Here is an 8,293-nt window from a genome sequence, read left to right on the forward strand (position 1 = left end):
CTCAGGATTAAAAAACATTTGTCCAGACTCTTTTTTCAAAGCAACTTGGGCCAAACTGTGTTCATGTCTCACCATTTCCACAGAAGACCAAGCGGAACAAATGAAAACCCTGTAGAAATGCGGTGACCATTGTCGCCGCCCTTACATTTGTCTCTCCTTAGGATTTCTGGCTTTGTTACATTTTTTTTAATATATAAATTGACTTACAATATTAGATTAGCCTCAAGTGTAACACACATTGTCATCATGCAAAGACAAGCTACTATCTGTTACCATACAATTATTACAAAATTATTGACTATATTTTTAATGCTGTATATTATATCCCCATAATTTATTTATCTTACAACTGAAACTTTATAATGGTTTCCTCACCTCTGACTTCTGGAGATGTAGACAAAACTGCTTCAGAAAAATCTCCTCTCTGATTCAGGTCCCAGCAAGTTCTGGTCATTTTCTACGCAGAGACTGCTGTTCCCTAATCCAGGTCAAGGTACACTATGCTAATGAGCTCTGGCAATAATCCAATCAAAATCTAGATGCTCTCAGCTTGGGATAGGTAAGAGTGACCGGGGAGCCACTTACCCAGCCCCAATTCTTCACAGAATGCCAGCAATGTGATGAATATTCTATGGTACGCTTATGAACATTCCCCTTGTTTATGTCAAAAAGGCGTTTTAACAGAAATGGACATTGCTAAGATTCTCATGAGGAAGTCCAGATGTTTTCTTTCTTGTAATTTCAAAGTTTGGGCCCAAGGCAGACTGAGTAACGGTAGAATTCTAATTCCTTCACCATTTACCTCGGCATGTGTACAAAAGAGAGAAGACAGACAACCAGCAAGATATGTCATAGTGATGGAATTCATTGGAATAGATGTTTAGCAGCTGAACAACAATGACAAGATGTTGGTTAGCCAACACCTCCCAAGCTACTAAAATCACTAAAATGCCATCCTGCCCCTAACAAGGTTGCCCCATGAATTCTGAGTGTTTTAACTGCAAAGAATAATATAATCCTTTCTTCAAAAGTGTCCTAAGCAGCCAGGGTGCAGCCCACATTGGTTCAGCTCACCTGCTGTGTCCCAAGCAGTCTGCTAGTCTCTGCAGATAAGCAAGGAAGCATTAAAGCCCTGAAGAAGTGTAGAAGTGGAAAAGATGAGCAGACACTGAGCTTAAGATAACAAGATGCATGGAAAAGAAGTAGTCTGGAAGGATGTAGAGGGGAAGGTACTAAGCTGGAGGGAGGAGACTCAGGGGAATCTTCTTCCACCAACAGGATGCCTGATCAGCCTTTTGAAGGACAAACCATTTGAAGGTGTCAAGGAATAAGACTTAGCCCTAGATAGTGGCGACACCACCGGCAAGGTAAAATGGTATGAGGAGTATGTGTGCTCAGCCTGCTGAGAAGTCAGTACCTGGAGGAAGGTCCAGGTCATCAGAGGAAGGAATCAGTAAGCTGGAAGGCAAGATGCTGGGGCAGCCTCACCGGCTGTGTTATGCCCTGGGATACCTTTGGCAATGTTGGAAAGATATTTCATTAGGCTTTCAGTTCATTAAGAAATTCTTCCCCCTCTGGACTTAAGACCCTGCATGGTTTTCTTATATTTTATTTGGTTAATCTTGGTGTGCTCTTTGTAGACCCTCTTTGGTCAGGATCTTTCTCCACCCCCCAAACAGCTGTAGCATGACAAAGCCTGGCATTGTGCCAGCTGGCCAAAGAGAAATGTTCTGGGGTCTAGCTCCAGAACCAGTAAGCAGGATGAGGAGTGGATGTAGAGCTGAGAGGAAATAAGGTGATAATTGCACATGCCATGATCATCCAGTTGCTCAGGGTTCCTCGCTAGGGTGTCTTCTCCCCTCCATACAGCTACACCCCACCCAACCCTCAGGAGCTCCCCAAATGCCACCTGTTATACCTTCCCACAACAGATCTACAACACAGGATTTCTCACTTCAGTGGTATTCCAGAACACTTCTGGGTTGTAAGCTGTCTTACATCACTTTAAACCAGCACTTTTTACCCTTAGTAACAAAAAAAAAATCATAATCTCTCTTCTCCTATTTTTTGACAGAGCTATGCAGCATGGGGAATTTTAATTTCCTGACCAGGGACTGAACTCATTCTCCCCACAGTAGAAGCTCAGTGTCTTAACCACTGTACCACCAGGGAAGTCCCAAATTCATAATCTTAAAAAAACAAAATCACCTCATGTTCCCAAGTTCCTGGAGGCTCCCACAGGTTATATGTTGCCCATGTCACTTCAGACTGTTGTTTTCCTACATACATCACCAAATGCAGGTCTTACTTTGCACGATCATAATACTACTGTACATATTGTTGCTTTAACTGTTCATGAGTGTTGGTTCTGGCTCCCCACTAAGTTGCTAGCTCCCTCAAGGTGAAGCTGGTATCTTCTACTCTCTTCCTCTTTACAGAAAGATCTACTGGAATTCCAGCCTCAACAGCAGATCCATCCTTGTCCACAAAACCAGCCCTATTCTGACACAGGGTGAACTGAATGAATTGAGGTGCTCCGTCTCCACACTCGGGTTGAGCTCTGACCATGTGTCCCAGATGAGTGATGACATTTCTGCTTTCTTAAGGCCATACCCCACAGTCTTGCCCAAACTCTCCTAATTGGATCTCTGGCATTGTTACCGATAACAACAGTAATCATGACAGCTTTCCTTGACGAAACACTTACTATATATCAGGGGCCATGCTAAACACTGGTCCTTAGAGCATCCCTGGGAGGCAGATGTTATTCTGTAATCTTCACAGCTACCTCCTGAGATACAGTATCATTAAGCTATATTGCTAGGAGCAAATAGGCACAGAAATGTTAAGTAACTTGATCTTTATAAGATTGTTAAGTAACCAATCTCTTAGCATCAGCAAACTGACCCTGGTCACAGAAGAAATCAATCAGAGAAGAAGGACATTAAAAGACATTCCCTTCCTGACAGAGTAAGCCTGTCTGACACCCCAGCCACTCCTGGCATCAAGATTCCACAGCTTCTTGGGACTTCAATGGTGGTCCAGTGGTTAAGACTCCATGTTTCCAAGGCAGGGGATGAAAGTTCAATCCCTTGTAGGGGAACTCAGATCCCACATGCTCCATGGTGTGGCCAAAAAGTTTAAACAGTTTTTAAAAAAAAGATTCCACTGCTTCCTTACCTCGTCATTTTAAAGAACATTTCTTTCCTCCCCCAAGGCTGTTTATCAGAATTTTCTGTCCCTTCTGGCATGGGACCCAGTCTGACTTATGCAGTTCTTCCCTGGAATTTTCCAAATCAGAGGTAGATGTATTGTTTTTTCATTTCAGATGCCAAATTGCAAGCCTGACCTCAGAGTTGCTGTGGCCACATGTGTGGCCATATAACAGGTCTGAGAGATGAAACAACCAAGGGAGCAAGAAGCAGAAGAGAGAGGCAGGCAAAGGGAGAGGAGAGACACCTGGGCACAGACAAGCCTGAAGCCAGCTCCAACCTCTCCTTCCCAATTACGTGATCCTCGAGACTATCTACACTCTTTCCCCTCAGAGGTGAATGGCTCCAACTTGCAATTATTAGAGATCTACTAACACGTCTCCCATCTAAGTAAGCCTGAACTTAGCCCAGACTTCAAAATAAACCACTCTCCTTTTTATTTATGCTTCTAAAGGTGAGTACCCAAAGGCACTTACCTGATACCCCTTAAAATCAGAAAATGCTTGGTAATGTCTCACCTGAGTCAACATGCAGGACATAGAGAACAGCCATCATCCACCCAACGAGACACTTAGGTAACACACGAAACTTTCAAGCAGGTGACCGAGGGACCTCTCAGCGATCACTTTCTGTGCTGCATAAAACTGAACTTTGGGTTTTTCCTTTAGGGTTTCTCAACCTTTAAGCCATTTGTGATTTCTCCCAGTTCTGTCTAAGTACCTCAGTTCTAAAGAGAACCTGCATCATCTTAAAGCAGATTCTGCGCTGTATCTCTTCTGAGAAAGAAAAGGCTTAGCATCTCTTTCCAATCTCTGGGCAGACAAGACAAACACGGTCAGCTGCTTAGAACCATAGTTGGCTGTTATGGTGCTTTTTGGAAAACATTATGAAATTTTTAAATATTTACTAAACTATGAGGCTTGAGAACTGTTTTGCCAATAGAAACAATAACATATATATATATATATATATATATATATATATATATATATATATATATATATATAAATCACAAGCACAAACCCAATGTTAATCCCCTTCCAAATAGAAAAAATCAAAACCAAACAAGCTCTCCAATTCATAGTGGTGGATTGTTTCCAAATGCCTATAAATATTTTATTGTGCTTTTGTCTCAAAGGCAAGAGAAGTGGGATGCCCTACAGGCTGATAACATTGTGGGTAATGACAAGACTGAGAAAACTATTCTGTTTCATCAACAGTTTTGCAAGTTAGGAAATTAACATCAACTTAAAAAAAATAATTTAAGAACCACAGATTAAACAAAGCAGGGACATGATTCCACCATTTCCATGAAGGGATGAGGTACCACACTTTTTTCACAAAAAATAAAGGTTTTATAGTTCTGTTCAGAAAAACATGGTTTTAAGTTTATTTTCACAAAATAAGATTTCTGTTAAAATGTAATGAGTTGTTACTGTTATTTTGGATAAATTAGTAAATATTTCAAAATTATCTCTGCTTTATTAGGTTGGTGCTCAAGTAATTTCAGTTTTGCATTGCTGAACTTTGCCATTTGATATTGGGATACTTTCTTAAATAAATGTGGTTACATTATATATCATTTTAATGCACACTTCTTGCTTTATGTTTTTTATAATGAATTATTGCTTGCTATTTATTTTATACGTATTTTAGATTATGGAAATGATGTTAGACAAAAAAGCAAATTTGAGAGATTTTCTTACTGGAGTTTAAAGTTGGGTCATAAAGCAGCAGAGACAACTCGTAACACCAACAATGCATTTGGCCCAGGAGCTGCTAATGAACGTACAGTGGACTGGTAATTCAAGAAGTTTTGCAAAGGAGACTAGAACCTTGGAGATGAGGAGCACAGTGGCCAGCCATTGGAAGTTGACAACAACCAACTGAGAGGATCACCGAAGCTGATCCACATACAACTACACAAGAAGTTTCCAGAGAATTCAGCATCACCCATTCCATGGTTGTTTGGCATCTGAAGCACATTGGAAATGTGGAAAAGCGCAGTGAGTGGGTGCCTCATCAAGTGACCACAAACCAAAAAGATTCTTGTTTTGAAGTGTCATCTTCACTTATTCTACGTAACAACAACGAACCATTCCTTGATTAGATTGTGTTGTGCAACAAAAATGGATTTTATACGACAATCAGTGATGACCAGCTCATTGGTTGGATGGAGGAGAAGCTCCAAAGCACTTCCCAAAGCCAAAATTTGCACCAAAAATAAGTCACGGTCACTGTTTGGTGGTCTGCTGCCCCTCTGATCCACTACAGCTTTCTGAGTCCCAGAGAAACCATAACATCTGAGAAGTATGCTCAGCAGATAGATGAGATGCGTCAAAAACTGCAAGGCCTCACCGCTCATTGTGCAACCAACACTTCAAAAGTTGAACAAATTTTGCTACAAAGTTTTGCCTCATCTGCTATATTCACCTGACCTCTCACCAACTGACTACCACTTCTTTAAGCATCTCCACAACTTTTGGCAGAGAAACTGCTTCCACAATCAGCAGGACGCAGAAATGATTTCCAAGTGGTTGTCAAATCCCGAAGCACAGCTTTTTATGCTACAGGAGTAAATAAACATTTCTCATTGGCAAAAATGTATTGATTGCAATGGTTCCTATTTTGATTAATAGAGATGTATTTGAGCCTATTTATGATTTAAAATTCAGGGTCTGAAACCATAATTATTTTTGCACCAGCCTAATAATTTCTAAAATGGTAAATATTGATAGATACACATACACATAAGCTCTTTGAGGGTTTCATTAATTTTTAAGAAAAGTGGTCCTGAGACCCAAAAGTTTGAGAAGTGTTGCTATAAAATGCTAAGCTTTAAAGTTCTGAACCCTGAGCACCTCAGGGAAACTGTTTCTGGTGACATTCAGTAAGCACTGTGTGAACTGCCCTACCTCTAACTCTCCATGGGCTCCCAGCTCAGGACTAGGAAGTGAGCAGGAGTTAAAGGGAGAAGATGACAGGACTTTCCTGGCTTTAGTGGTTGACTTCCCCTTCTAAGGCAGGGGCTGCAGGTTTGATTCCTAGCTGGGGAGCTAAGACTCTACGTGCCTCATGGCTAAAACCCAAAACATAAAACAAAAACAATATTGTAACAAATTCCATAAAGACCTTAAAAATGGTCCACATCAAGAAAAACACCCCCAAAAAACATTTTTTTTTTTTAAAGGAGATGTTGAGGAAAAAGATACTTTTAGGAAAACTGTACTTCATCAACTGCCCTTAGGACATACACCATTGGAGGAGGGAGGCCTCGCTCACAGCAAGGCTTTTCGGCATCCAGGACCAATTCCAGCGGGCTCAGTGCCCTGCTTCTGTGTCCCCAGAGTTCCTGCCATATCAGGCAGGGCACCCCGAGAAAATGAAGACACTGGAAGGAGGTGGTGGGTTGTGTGGATCTTAGCTGCCCCAGCTCCAATGCGGGTAGAACAAGAGAGGAAGGATAAGATGGACAAATGATAACCCAAGAGTCAGTAATCAGAACACACAAGACACCCCTTGAAGAAACCAGATGATTGGGGTGGAATCGAGATCCTGCAGGTGGGTCCGAGGGCCAGCAAATAACCGCCTAAAACTCTTCGAGCCCCCCAATTTAAACTCTGAAGCCTGGCAAAATCACAGGTTAGATATTCACAATTAAAGGATGATGAGAAAAGTGCAAAAAAAGAAATGATAACAGTTCTTTGTATTATGGAATTATTGATACCATTTCCTTCTTCATATTTATCTATAATTCTCTAAATTTTCCATCAAAGGAATGCATCCTTTTTATCATGTGATACATTTTTTTCTTTAAAGGCCAATGATATAAAGTAAAATTTCTACTATTTCTACGGGACTTTGTAGTAATAGTTCTCAGAATTTTGGATCTCAGGACATTTTTCATTCTGAAAAATTGAGACCCTCAAAGAGCTTTCATGCTCAGCTTTGTGCTCTGTGATATCCCAGAGGGGTGGGGTGGAGAGGTACTGGTAGGACGGAGGTTCAAGACAGAGGGGATATATATGTATTTATAGCTGATTCATGTTGTTGCACAGCAGAAACTAACATTGTAAAACAATTATCCTCCAAATAAAATTTAAAAAAATTTTAAAGAGCTTTTGTGTATGTGGCTATGTCTGTCAGATTGATCATATTAAAATTAGAACTGAAAAAAATTTGAAATATTTATTAATTCATCTCAATTAACAGTAATAACGCATTATGTTGTGTTGCTATTCAGTTGCCAAGTCATGTTCAACTCTTTGAGACCCCAGGGATTGCAGCAGGCCAGGCTTCCCTGTCCCTCACCATCTCCTGAAGTTTGCCCAAATTCATGTCCATTGAATTGGTGATGTCCGTTGAATAACTCATTGTATTTTAACAGAAATAACATTTTCATGAAAATAACTGTATATTCAAAACAAAAAATTGAGGAGAATCACAATCACAAAGTTACCATTTTTTGCAAGGGTCTTTACTATCTAACCTAATCGAAGACAGCTGGCCACCTGATTTCTGCTCCCACATTCAGGCTGTTACAAAACCAACTGCCATGTAACCTCTGAGAACCCCACTGAATACTTGTGAGAAATTTTCAGTGAAGAAAGGCAAGTAAGAGCTTAGTTTTATCGTGAAAATAGTTTTGTTCTTTGAACCCTTCCTGGGAAACCCCCAGGTCTTTCTGGACCACTCTTTGAAAACCCTTTTTCTTTATGCTATAAAAAATACATGCACCAACAAATCCCACTTGACAAAAACACTTTGAATTGAGCATGTATTTTAACAGATAAGGAATCAGATTCAGAGAGGTTAACCAATTCATGCAACATCACAGACTCAGATTCTTGTCTTTAGTCTCTGAATCCAGATAACCATCCACCTTTTCTCAGATAAGCAACAGCCTGGGACACCCAAAGACTTTTTTACACAATAATTAGAAAGGATAACATTTTCACCTTCCCAGGTAGTCAAACATTGCAGGAAAGAATCTGCTTGCAATGTGGAAGACCTGGGTTCAATCCTTAGGTCTGGAAGATCCCCTGGAGAAGGGCATGGCAACCCACTCCAGTATTCTTGCC

This window comes from Bos grunniens, chromosome 23 (genome assembly GCF_055505025.1).
Source record: "Bos grunniens cultivar Pamir isolate PY7600 chromosome 23, Bosgru_T2T1.0, whole genome shotgun sequence".
Lineage (NCBI taxonomy): Eukaryota > Metazoa > Chordata > Mammalia > Artiodactyla > Bovidae > Bos > Bos grunniens.